Source organism: Amblyomma americanum, chromosome 10, assembly GCF_052857255.1.
Source record: "Amblyomma americanum isolate KBUSLIRL-KWMA chromosome 10, ASM5285725v1, whole genome shotgun sequence".
Lineage (NCBI taxonomy): Eukaryota > Metazoa > Arthropoda > Arachnida > Ixodida > Ixodidae > Amblyomma > Amblyomma americanum.
Window position 1 is genome coordinate 50,194,229 of NC_135506.1, and position 13,940 is coordinate 50,208,168.

The window sequence follows — 13,940 nt, forward strand, 5'->3', positions numbered from 1 at the left end:
CCTCGCGTGACTTCGTATCTGAGCCGCAAAGATAACGAAGTGGAAACGGGCACATGAGGAGCGCTTGCGCTGCTTGCTCCACGGTGAGGGACAACGTGACAGCCACTGCCTGTGAGCTCCTTATAGGAACGTTTACTGCGAAAGCACTGGTATGGGGTTCAGAGCCTAGCAAAATCGCGTCTTGAGCAGCTCCCCTGTCCTTTCTTGCTATCGTTCCCCTCTCTCCTAGCTATCCTCTCTCTTTTCCTTGCACCTCCGCGGGCTGCCGCTCGGGTGATTAAGATATTAGCAATCGCTGCGGCCGGCAACATTCTTTTCCTTTCGTTTTTTCTTTAAAATCAACCGCTACCACCGCCATTATCTGGCCGAGAGAGAAGCGTTAATGCATAGAATGTTTGGGTGGGCCCTCATTCCAGGAGCCCATTGGCTTTTACCGCTGCTGTTGCCACGGTTCACCAGCGAAAGCTGATCGATGATGATGACATTGTCAGGCCCAAAAGGCACATACCGTGGATAATTGGTTTTCTGGGGGAAAGGAAATGACGCAGTATCTGTCTCATATATCGTTGGACACCTGAACCGCGCTGTAAAGGAAGGGTTAAGGGAGGGAGTGAAAGAAGAAAGGAAGAAGGAGGTGCCGTAGTGGAGGGCTCCGGAATAATTTCGACCACCTGGGGATCTTTAACGTGCACTGACATCGCACAGCACACGGGTGACTTAGCATTTTTCCTGCATAAAAACGCAGCCGCCGCGGTCAGGTTCGAACCCGGGAACTCCGGATCAGTAGTCGAGCGCCCTAACCACTGAGCCACCGCGGCGGGGCAAGAGTGCATTGGCAAACAGCAGTTTCCAGCGGATGTCAATCCAATCTAATCCAGTCACAGAGAGGCAACTAGCATAGAGGTACACTGTAATGGAGGGGAAGCTGGCGGCGCTGCACCTGAACCTCCATGGACGCGCAAAGCATCATGGGGCAATGAGCTACTTGGTGCGGAACAGTAGGTTGTCTCAGGAACACAGAGTGGTGTTACTAAGATTTCGTAATCTATATCCACAGCGAGCTGCGCGCACCGACGACTTCGGTGTAATAGTAGTGTGCAAAAAACCATAGTAGCGAAAACGCAACAGCACATGACACCTATAAAAAGGTTTTGTTTTCCGAAATGTTCTGAAAAAGCCTTTTAAAATGTTTAGGTGATAATATTTGTTTTTCGAAAACATATTTCTTTTTAAAAGTGCGCTTGCTTGTTGAGTACGAAATGTTGGCTTTTGTGGTCTGTAATGCTTGGCCATTACGAGAGCAAGCCATTGCTTATATTGATCAAACTGCATTTACCTGCTTTTCTGCTCGTTTGTTACGATGTATAGACAGGACTTTGAATAATAGGACATTCTTGATTATCGAACAACGTTTGTTTTTCGTTATATTTAGGCAAAAAGTACTGGTTCTGCAATCGGTAGATATCTGCTCCATGATGCTTAGAGCGCTCATGGCGGTGCAGGTGGTCTTGAGGAAGCTCCATGCGGGGCGCCCGCTTTCCCTCTATTTAATAGTAGAAACTGTATGGAGGCACATGGGTTTTTGCTACACGTGCCGTGACACTGTTTTGGTCGGATTTTCCCCGCCGTTTGCAACCTCTCCTGTGCATGGGCATTCAAAATGAGCAAAGATGAGTCCATTTCAAGGGGAAGCTTCGTTCAGAAAACGTAAGTGCCACCAGTGGGTTCGACGGAGATGTGGGGCATTTGACAGGAGCCGCAAACACTGACGTCGTCCATTTGAGTGGGCATATCTGCTAGAAAAAGAAATACGGATGGTGTCGTCGTTTGCACTGCTTTAGTTGAAGCGGCAGAACAGACGCGCATGAATTAGCGGGGCGTATTTTTTACTGATACAATTGTGTTTTAGCCGCCACACATGGTTCTTTCAATGCACGTGTCGCATGTTTTTTTCATGTTGCTCCTCGTAGTTGCCGGTGTTCTGTTTCGCCATTCATTTTACGAGAGATTGTTCCTATGATGGTCTCGTCGATAGAATCATGTTTGCATCTTCGGTTTATCCAGCAGGTGCATCAGTTACAGCTATCGCGTTGGCGCCAATATAACGTGAGAACTTCTTAAAAGTCTGTTTCGGGCCTCGACCGGTGTGAAAACGCGCAGCAGTCTCGAATTTTCAATGTTATATCGCCGTGGCCGAGCCCAAGACCGCCCAAGATACTTTTCGTGGTCCCTCTGGGGCCTGAAAAAAAATCAGTCCTTAAATGTAGTTAGGTTGTATCAGTAGCGAAATTACTGGCTTTTGACCCTTTCTTGGCAATTTTATTCTTTGCAGGGCAGTGCACAAAATTCCGGTGCCTCAGTGCTGAATGATCAAAGTGGACTCCAACAAGGATGTGGTCAGCCTTTGGTGCAGGCCCGGTGTCAAGGACACACATGGTTTTTGCATCCTACGCAATGTTACTATCTCCTGTGATCAGCATGGTGCTTCTCCTGTCAAGTGCCATGCAAACATGAAAAAACATCTGGAGGCAGCAGGAAAGAAGAGAGATTGAAACGGTGTACTTCTAGTGCCCAAGACTGTACAAGCTACAATAGATTTTTTGCAGGGAAGCCGCATGCCTCATTGCAGGATCTAGTGTGTGAAGCTTAGCCATATTTGCAATGTCAGTTCTTTCAACGTGCATTCCTTACTCATGGGGCGACACAGCAACTTGCATTTATTGGAAGATGTCCCCTGACAGCGATGTGGCAAAGAATTTCACTTGTGTAACGGCAAAGCTTTCCTATGTCATCTCAGATGGTCTGGGGTGTCACTTCAGATCGAAAAGTGTGAGGAAGTTGTATTGTGCAAATGTTGTTTTCTTTAACGATTGAGGAAACACCAAAACTGCAGCAACGGGGGTAGCAGTTAGATGTGGTGTTCAGATATTTCTCTGAGAGTGTGCAACAGGTTGTAGTTGAGCACTAGAACTCTTTTAACCTCGGCAATGACGCTGGAGATGATTGTAGACTGCATAGAGGATGCTCTAACGGAGCTACCAAAGCAAGGGCTTCTTTGTATTTCAGTGACGGCCCCAACGTCATGAAGAGTATGAAGTCTAAACTTAAACAAACGATTAACCCAAATCTACTCGATGTTGCAGAATGGTGCCTGCACAAAGTGCACAATGCATTTTCAAAGGGTTTGGATTCATTTTGCTCTGATGTTGAGGAACTTGTGAAGGATGTCTACTATTACTTTAAGCATCCTATGCATGCTAAGAGCCTGAAGGAACTCTTAGAAATACAGGGAATAGCGCCTCATGCTTTTCTCAGACATGTCTGTAACTGCTGGCTGACTTTACAGGACTCTAGCGCATGAAGAACAATGCACGGCACTGAATTTTTTTTTTTTTTAGAGAACAACACTGGTAGACAGTGGCCAGATGCCCAGACCCAACACAACAGACTTGCCTCAGCCTTTAGCAGCAAGACCCTTTACGCAAAGATGTTTGTAAAAGATGCTGCAGAGTTCCTAAGTGGGTTGCAGAACTTTTTAAAAGACAGCAGTCACTCCGACATGTCCTTCATGACGAGAATGTGGTATTGGTGCGCTGAGTTTTGATATGTGTTTTACAGAGTGGTATGTTTTGTAACAAGTGCAGAAGACCTGACCAAACATAACCTGGACAGTGCATCCCTCTGGAAGGCACGGCCAGAAATTGGGTTTGACACAGAGAAAGCAATTGAAGGCTAGAACTCCACAGAGAAAAAAATCTCACCCTTGGAGCTCCGTGATTTTACCTTGATTGTTCGAAGGCAATGCTTTAGAAGCTCCCTTTGACTAACAAAGTGATAACGCATGCAAGGGTTCTTTCCTTACAGTATGAAGATTCTGAGCAAGAGGTGCGGCTTTGCGCTATATTACGGGGTAGCTGCCTCGGGTTTTCGCTGATGATCAGGTGTCTGTCGTTGACGAATGGCACATGCTGAAGTGTGATGATGACAATGGCTCCCTGCACTTGGAAGAAAGCAATGATGACTGCTAGGCGAGTTAATTTCACCTGAAGACTATAGTAGGTGAACAGCAATATCTCCTGTAAAAGCACTTTTTTCTTCACGGCAATGCCAACCTAGAACTAGGCTTCAGCGAAAATAAGTGCCTCCCAGATGGTCGGAGCACTCTGAGCATTGCTAGTATTAATAAAGCGTGCAATGTTAAAAGATTCCATCTGCTCTGTGATGGTGACGCAAGCAACGTGTCTCTCAGCCTAGACCTTCGAAGGAGTGGGAAGCATTCTTGAATGATATACGTAAAAAGGATGAGTGCCGAACAAAACACAGGCAAACAGAAGGCAATGGAAGATGTTGCCTCGAAGCAGCCTACTCTTGAAGCACGAAAAAGAAAAATAGAAGGCCAAGTGGTGAGCAGCAAGACATTGCTCACTAGTGCCGAGGAAATGATCAACTCGGACATCAAGCAAAAAGACGAATTAGGTAGAAAGTGGCCGCGTGCTTTTACCAACAGGAAATGCAAACCTTGAGCAGGCAATTAATGAACTGGAGAAGCTAATATCCAAGAAGGCAAAGCATTAACATGACATCAGTACTAGATATATGCACGCTCCTAGTGAGGTTTTAGTTGTGCAAAAGCGGCTTGGTCTTGTCAAGTATCTTGTCATGGTCAACATGACATCAGTACTAGATATATGCACGCTCCTAGTGAGGTTTTAGTTGTGCAAAAGCGGCTTGGTCTTGTCAAGTATCTTGTCATTGTCAACTGTAGTCTGACGCAGACACTTTTAGTCTGGTCTAGTTGGGTCCTTCAGGTAATACTTGTCTTCAAGTACAAATAAGTTTGCATTACTTATACCAGCCTTGTCTTATATTTTTGTGTTCTCTTGCTTGGTTCTATAATATTCTAAGCTTTGGATTAACCTGTTTTGCAGGTTTGCAATAATTGACCTCAGCCGAGTGGGTTTCTGCAGAATTTGTCACACATTTGCTGTACTTTGCCCACTGAAGCTAAAACATTTGCACTGATCTTGGTTTTATGCACGGAACCTGAAAAAAAATCCTTTCTGTTATGGTTTGTAGCTTCGTCACATTGCTATAGTTAATTTTAAATAACTGGTTTAATGTTTGCATTTCTTCATTTTTTGTTCTAAGAGTAACCTTTCCTGTTACAGTGCTGGTGCTTTCCAAAATGAAGATTTTCTCCTGTCATCTGCTCCAAGTCTGGACTTAGGCGCTCAAAATGGAGTTTTCTTTTCAAGTGCCCTGCTTCAGATTTGAATTTTCCTGCACCAAAAAGTGTTTCGATTCTTACCTCAGCTGTTACACTCCCGCATTTTGGAGCAGCAGATTAACTGTCTTGTCGCCTTAAGAGTCAAAGGAGTGTTGAGTTTACAGTCGCTTGTATTCAACTTGTAGTGGCATGCACAAGATTATTTGCTTGTAAGGGCAGTTTTCAGATAGATCCAGTGCCTTGAGACCAGTCTACACAGCCCTGGTATCTGAACTGAACAACAAGCACTGCAATGATCCAGTTTCTTTCGTTATTCTAATTTATCATGTGTCCTAATTCCTATGAAAATCTCAGAATTAATTCCGTTGTTTTTTGCTGCTGCATTTTTGTTTCCACAGTACTGTGTGACCTTGTCACAATTCTCTTTGTGTTTGTTGGTGAATTCTAAAACAGAAAAGTGCATATCTAGTAATGAACGGAACACTTGGCCAGTGATAAAAAATGACCTTTTCTTTCTTTTTTTTTCAGAAGGTAAGTCTTTTGGACATAGTCGATGAAATGGTGGTCTGCACTACCAGTCTGTAAATTACTTTTGGCCAAGCAATTGTTACTTGCCTTATTTTTTCACTGCAGCGCAGTGTGTTGAAGAGTGTGTCTATTTGTTGTCATGTGTATTTGCATGTCTTCCTAGCATTGTAAAAAGCTAAGCCAATTTCATTTTGCACTTCAGGTTTTACGTGACGATTTTCCAACTTTCTGATTTTATGTATTGCCTCGCATAGTGCTCGTGGCTTGCACTTTATGTTTTTGCCCAATGGAACCTCATACAGGAAAAGCTCGGGACTTTATTAATGTGAACTGTATGACTAAATTCATTTGAGCTTCATTGAAGTCTGCATATATTAAACAACCCATTAATTAGAATTTGTATTGGTTCTGCTGTTTTTTAGAGTGGTATGGGGACAGTGTCAACATAGCACATCTATGGGGTCTCACCCGTTCTTTACAAATGTGGGGGAGAAAAACGGCAATTTTTGTTGAAAAATAGTATTTTTGGTTTTTACTTGTTTTAGTACGTGCAGGCCTTTTTCTTTCAGTTCCAACAATACCAGTGCCAAATATAGACGCAAAATTAGTAGAAACAATGTATACATGCAAAAATGGTGAGAAAATGAGCACAATTAGCTATATTTTCACGACACCAGCAAATTTCAAATTGTGGCGCTTCCATCCACTGTGAAGCTGTGGAGGTTTCTGGCTCATCCTTTTGCAGTCTTATAACTCACAGACAAAAAAAAATTGAAAAGGCACTTTTATGCTTCCAGAAGCTGTATCACCACTGTTTTTTAAGTAACTTGGGATGAATTTTTTGTTTATCATTTTCATGCAACCACAATGCTTGTTTGCGACATTTTCACCGACAGCGCGACAGATTTCCAGCCTGTATTTCAAAACCTGGGCCACACAATGTATCGATTTGTTTGGTATTTTCTTATGTGTGCTCACACTTCTTTAGTAACTTTATAGGGAGGATACCTGAACGAGCATTTTGAAAGGTTAATTACATCATGTATGCAGTGTTTACTTGATATGTCCTGAACTGTGATTACTGGAGTTTTTTGGTACTAGAAATGTGCTTTCGTGCGTAGTGCTCAGCTTTTGAATTAAGGGCAAATTAGGCTTTGAGACATGATCTGTCATCTATTCAGTGATCATACCTTTTCCTTGAGTTATTTGCTTACTGTATCTTCCAGTGCTTGCTGTTTTGCTCCCTATGATTTGTTGGCCCTACCTTGAATTTTGTTTCCTTCTGGTCCATGTGATTACAATACATATTGTCACTTCAAGATAAAGATTTTAGAGGAAGTGGGCCATATTCTGCCGTATCCATTTTTTTTGTTGGTGTGTGTGTGTGTGTGAACTGTAGTCAGAAATTTTGCAGGGGTTGAAAATATTGCGATGCAATCACCTGTCTTTTTGCAATAATAGTCCGTGATAGTTAATGCTCAAGTGAACTACATGTCGACTTCAAAACGATTTGTTTATGGTCTGGCTTTATACACTGACAATGGGATCATTTTTGTCAAATATTAGGACACCTGCTTGCAAGGCCTGCATCAATGATTTGTCTAGCTTCTAAAGTGCTCCAAACCAAATCTGTAAAGTGTATCCTTGTTTATAAAATGTGGTTTTAAACATTGTGCAGGCTCGGTCGGCACTGGGAGTGCATGCAGCCCAAAGAAATCACAAGCAGGCAAGCTGCGGTTCGTGTGCATTAAGTGCGGCTATTCTACAGCGGTTCACTCCAACTTCAAGACCCACCTCAGAACTCATACAGGGGAGCGCCCTTTCCAGTGCAGACTGTGCTCCAAGACCTATACTAGGAAGTTTCTCCTGGTGGATCACCTTCATGTTCATGCAGGCGAGAGACCATTTAAGTGTGCACATTGCAGCAAGAGCTTTACCAAGAAGGCCAGTATGGTGAAGCATATTCGTATCCACACAGGCGAGAAGCCCTTCCAGTGCACTCATTGCACCAAGAGCTTCACCCAGCAGTCCACTATGGTGAATCACGTTCGCACCCACACAGGCGAGAAGCCATTCCAATGCCCTCAATGCAACAAGACGTTCACCCAGAAGACCAGTATGATGACACACATTCGTACTCACACAGGCAAGAGACCATTCAAGTGCACTCACTGCAGCAAGACCTTCACTAGAAAAGATTTTCTGTCGGTCCACCTCCGCATCCACACGGGCGAGAGGCCATACCAGTGCAACCTATGTCAACTGGCTTTTACACACAAGATGAATCTAAATAGGCATGTGAAAACCCACAATAAATGAGCATTTCTGTAACATTTACTTAAGGGTGCTTGCCTGTTAACAAGAACTTAAATACTGAACGGAAAGCTGCACACTTTCATTATACTCTTGCCCCTTTTCTAAGCATCCAGGGTCACACATATAGACTGCCTTCATGCATTGCACTGATTGACAAACTTTGCTGCCTATTCATTTCTATTTTGCTCATTTTTATGCAGCATAGAAAATTCTAACAAGGACTTTTCTATGCTGTATTTTGCCATGTTTTCATGGAGTGTAAAGTTTTTTGCTTGGGAACTCAGTCTTGTGAGAAAATGACTGCGGTCATAGAAAATTTGTTCAGTGAATTGTGAATTTTTATTTCACTTGAATATTCGTGTGGTGCTTGATGTTGGACTCGGATAACTATGTACTGGCCATAGTATAATTCTAAATTTCATATTCATGTTTTTTTCTATGTGAGGCACCGAAAAGATTCTTAGTTGCTTTTTTTATGGTAATGGGGTTTTGCAAGAGTGGGTTTCTAAATTTATGCAAGAGCTTAAGGCAACTTCTGTACTAATATGGTGCTGTATTTTGATAAAATGTTTTTAGACACTGTGACTGAAAGTAATCTTTGCAGGAGCAATCTTAATGACATTTTTGCTGCTTTGCAACGCAATAAGAGCCTGCTTCACTGTTCATTATTTTTTGCTTCTTTTTTCATTTCTTCTTGAAATAAAGTACAATTTTTGTGACATTTCTACATTTTGATCATATTAGTCCTAGCAAAAATGGTATGCTGGTACAGCACCTATTTATGGATAAGATGTGGCTATAGTCAGATACAACTTAAGTCTGCAGTGAAACTCCGCCCACATTCAGGACCACCACACAGAATTCCTCCACGACAAAAATGTAGGCCGTTGTTAAAACTTCTCTTGTCACGTAAACAAAAAGCTAACCATGAGAGAAAAGTTATAAGCTTTAGAATTATAATACCTGGCTTGTTTAATAAAGTAAAATATTAAAAAGCTGATTTTGTTCACTTTTGTGACTGGCTAGTGGAGTAATACAGTACGCCGCAGACCGTGGCCCAGTGTTAGCAACTGCTGTTTTTTTAAGTTGTATCCTACTATAGATCATTGTTGCTTGTTTTATTCTTTCATAGCAATGCAACTTGTCTAAATGTAATAAACATAAAAACATAATTGTTGTGAGCACTTAGTTTCCACAAATCACCTTGAATTTGTGAAAAATAGTTACAGGACATTATTTGGGAAAATGCTTACGCCGTTTTGCGCACGAAATTTTCCAGGAAAGCTCTTTTTTTCTGTCTTGATTATGTACTTGATGCAAATAAGCACTGTAAACTGGAGTTTGTACTTAAACAGTGGCATTACTTTCACAATGCTTGCCAGAGAGTATCCATTCCATGAAGCGTCATTTTAGCCCTCCGTTTGAAGGTACACTTTATAACGCATAGAACTCATGGCTTCATCATGCTTGATCTTAAATATAGCTTTGCATTCACTGCACTTCATCTTTGCAGTAATGCATATTTATGTGTGCTGCATGCATAAGGTGTAACTGTCCCATTGAAGATGGGAGGTCTGAGTGGCCTGCCACCTTGCTAAATTTAGCGCCCACAAATTATTCGCAAATTGCCACTAATTCTGATTTCTCAAAGTATTGAGCTTACAAAAAATATCTCAGTATTCATACTCAAGTACTCTAACATGTTCATAGACTGTCGTAAAACCTTAGAAAGTACAATTCACGTATGCGTATGGTTAAGAGAAAAGAGGGACACAACTACTAACGCTGGCATCAAGCCATGGCTATCTAAGGACATGGCATATGAGGAAGAGGGCCCACTGAACTAGGAATGATGTTGCTTCTTGCATACTGGAAATGTAATTGCTTAGTTAGGAGTTTACTAGAAATGATGTTGCCTAATACGTCTGTAGTAATTTTTAGTTGAGCATTCTATTAATTTTGTAATGGTCTATGGCACTTCAAATGAAATGTTGGCCTGGAGGAAGGCTGCTTATGCTGAGGGAAGCTTTTGTGGTGACCTGGATATGTTGTGTGTGGGTACTACAGTAAAGAAGAAACTCATTATTCCAGACTTCAGGGCATTGGAAAATCGCTTGTTGAATGAAACTCTCGCTACAGGCAGTCATAATTTTACATGTATCCACCTTGATTTTTCCCATTTGGGCAGCTTTTTGCTATAAATGTTCATGCTAAAAGAATAAAACCTGGTTTTAATAATGTAAGGTTTGTTATGTGCTACAGTTGATTCTCAATAACCTAAATATGAAGGAGACTGAATTTGTTCAGATCATGCAAAGTTCGGAATAATAAAGACTATCTTTTTACTACACTTGATGTGGATGAACAAAGTGACAGTGATGTGCACGAACAAACAAGCCGCCGCGATGGCTGAGTGTTTATGTCGCTCGGCAGCTGGCCCAAAAGACGCGGGTTCGATCCCGGCCACAGTGGTCGAATTTCGATAGAGGCGAAATTATAGAGGCTGGCGTACTGTGCAATGTCAGTGCACGTTAAAGAACCCCAGGTGGTTGAAATTTCCGGAGCCCTTTACTACGACGTCTCTCAGCCTGAGTCGCTTTAAGACGTTAAACCGATAGAAACCAAACCAAACTGACTGAACAAAAAATTGTCCTGCTTTTGTTTCTGCTTTGGTGACTGAAGCCTCGAAGCTGACTACCAACTCCGTCTCTCTAGGTGGGCTACGAAGGTCGTGTGACCCTGTGGCATTGTTACAACCTGCCCACTGAATTGTGAGCAAACAGTACCGTGGCAGGTGGCAGTTAATGATAGGTTGCAAGAGGCTGGTTGGGAAGAGCAACATGGGTTGCACAAGCCCCACCGATGGCAGCACGTGACATTGCAGGGCAGTGACACACCGCTTATCCGCTGCACCACTGCATCACGAGTGCTATGAGGACTCCCAGGGATCTATGAATTTAAAGTCAAGAATTTCTAATTTCATTGAAGGCAAAGCTTAAGTGTCCCCTTTGGTGTGTTTTTATATGTATTTTATATATTAAAGAAAAATTAGGGCCAAATGGGTTTTTAAATTTAGTAAAGGAGGTGTTACTTTCTGTTGATGGGTGTACTTCCATCTTTCAAAACTTTGACAACCAATAACTCGCAGCATCTTTTTTTACCACTGATGGCATTAATAATACGATGAGCAAAGCACTATCCAGCGTGATTACTTCTTGGATCCCCAGCTCATTCAAGTTGTAGGCATATTTGGGAAAAAACATGAAAAAAGCTACTCCTACTCGTAGTGCATTTTCTTGCCATTCCCAAAGCTACATTAAGTGATTTACACATTATAAGGATTCTTTTTGCTTTTAAGCCGAAAAGCGACTTTGAAAGCGTGGTTCCAAATTCCTTGTTTTTTGTTGCTTGTGCAGATAGAAAAATTCCCGTCCAGAGGTTATACTGTGACGAAGAAGACGGCGAACTGTGCAGTGGCACGGGCAGGAGCGCTCGTGCTAGGCCAGGGGCCGTCACGTAACATTTGGTGGAGCTTGCGGGGTATCATCGGCATCCTGGTTTGGGGAGCTTCGGCGTCGTGTGTCAGCTGTGGTCGTCGGCTGTGAGTTCTTGGCCTGCGTCGCTGGGCCGTGCCCCAGCCTTTCAAACCTGAACCGACCTCTCCGTTGTTCCCCGCCCCGTCTCCCGCCCAGGCCACTCAACACTACGAACTGAACCCAACGCAAGGACCTGACCTACCGACCCCGCCGACCCGAGACGCCGCTCACATCTGAAGACACCGCTCACCTGCCCAGGCCGTTCGGCTCGTCCTGGGGACTCTACCGTCGGCTCCTGGCGACCTGCGGCCCGGAAGCTTCATGGAACAGGACACATTCGCTCATCTCTTTTATCGTGGTGGCCATAAATTCACCACTTTCTCATTACTGCTCTGGCATCCTGTGAAGTCCATAACCACGTCGCGTGACTTTGTCACCGATCAGGACGATCGCTCGGTGGCCCCGGGTAGTGTGTCGAAGAAGACAACGAACTGTGCAGTGGTGCGGGCAGGAGCACCCGCGCTAGGCCAGCGGCCATTAAAAATCACCTCATTGCCATCGATCACCGCATCTCATTCTTCGGCTGGCCGTCACGTAACGATACTTCATCTTCATTAGTTATAATTTGGCAGTGTGAAAGATAGTGCTGAATTTTTGTATTTCATTGTAAACATCAGCTCTATGATGCTTTAGTAAGAACTGTGCTTCTCTGTTTGTTATTGTTGCTGGTTTTTCTTGCTTAAAGGCATCCCTTCCACTGATGCAGTTTTACGTTATAGTTGTAGTAGGAGCTTTTGATCCGCCATATATCATGCACCTCCCTAATGAGATTTAATGGGCAGGCTCATGTTATTGGTGTAAGGGTTGGTAGTTTTGAAGTAATCTTTAATCCATAGCATTTACCGTGAGGGCAAGGACTGTTTGCTGGCAGCTGCCTTGTAAGATATGTAATGCATTGCATTTTGTGCAGGTATAATTTTACACTGAAATCATGAAGAAAGTAGAGGTAACTTCTTTTTATTGCATCTAGAAAGCAATGCACAGTTTAAAGTATTTTACTACAGCAATATTAGGTTTTTTTGGCAGTTGAAAACCTTATAACCAGCAAATATCAACTTCTCGAAAAGAACCTGTGTGGTAAATTCTGGCATGGGCTTAATTCTTTAGAAAAATTTTGCACTTCCTCAGATAAAAAAAAGCATCATTATGCCAGTTTTTTCAGCGCTGCATATTGCCTCTTTGTCAGCTCTTTCATCCTTCTCCTGCACCTGTTGGTGTTTTTTTCTTCTCTTTTATTATCGTTTATTCTTACCTGCTTTCTCATTAAGCTCAGCACCACATGGTACAATTTCTCAGAAACCCTTGCTTTCACACTCCCTCCAACCCTCCATTCCCTCGTTTGATGGACCCATCTTTTTTTCATCACTTCCGGGCATTTTGTTCAACTTTATGCTTAATTCTTTTCTAGTTTATTCAAGCCAGGCCAAGCAGTCGTACCCTGCCACCTGTCGCAGCTCGCCATGTCTGGACACAGAGCCCTTCAAGCACATGTTCGCTATCTGTCCACTCTCTCCACCCCTCAGATTCCTCTCTACAGAGCTGGCATATTTCTTTTCACTGTTTTGCAGGTCAACTGGTTAATTATTTTTGGAAGCCATCATGCCTGGACAAGATTCGTGCCTCCCATCTTAACACCCTTCCCACTTCACCCCCTCACTGGACCTTCCTTCTTGTGTTGAAGGTCCTATTTACACTCCGCCAATGATGATGCTTTGCCCTGGTGATGACAAGTCCTTCTGTCGAAACGTTGGCAAGCTCACTGAGGCTTGCCCCTCCCTTGTTTGTGTGTATTTTGTATATTTCTCTTTGCTAGTGTGAAGGATCTGCTGTGTGCACTCTTCATATATGTAATAGCTTTTATTGTTGAAAGTCTGCTTATTTACGACCACTTTTACTTGGCAGTTTATTTTGCAGTGTAGGGTTTCAGCAATGTCATGATGTGCAGAGTGCAGCTATGTCTGCTGCCTTGCTGAGTAAAAAAAACCAATGTTTTTTTTAGTATTATGTTAACAAAAGCTACAATTTTTATGTGCATGTAATGAGAACAGTATGAAAATTTACTCTTGGGTGTATTGTGGCGATGTGTACTCTGGGAAACATTTGGTTTCCTATAATGCAGTCGTGTTACTTCTATTGCTTACGTAATACTCCATCTCACTGCTTGTTTGCTTTGTTCACAATGGAGTGGAAATGTGAGGGTGCAGTGATGAGTACCATGGTGTTTGTCATCGGTTCCAAACTATGAAAGTACCACACTGGTGAAAGCCCTTAGC

At 42.9% G+C, this 13,940-nt stretch overlaps 1 pseudogene across 1 annotated transcript; it reads left to right on the forward strand.

Moving 5' to 3' along the window:
* Positions 1–1,573: 1,573 nt before the first annotated feature.
* On the forward strand, positions 1,574–4,662 carry LOC144106871 (uncharacterized; annotated as a pseudogene). The gene is made up of 2 exons (XR_013309144.1): positions 1,574–1,707; positions 2,333–4,662. The product of XR_013309144.1 is annotated as an uncharacterized LOC144106871 (transcript).
* Positions 4,663–13,940: the final 9,278 nt, after the last annotated feature.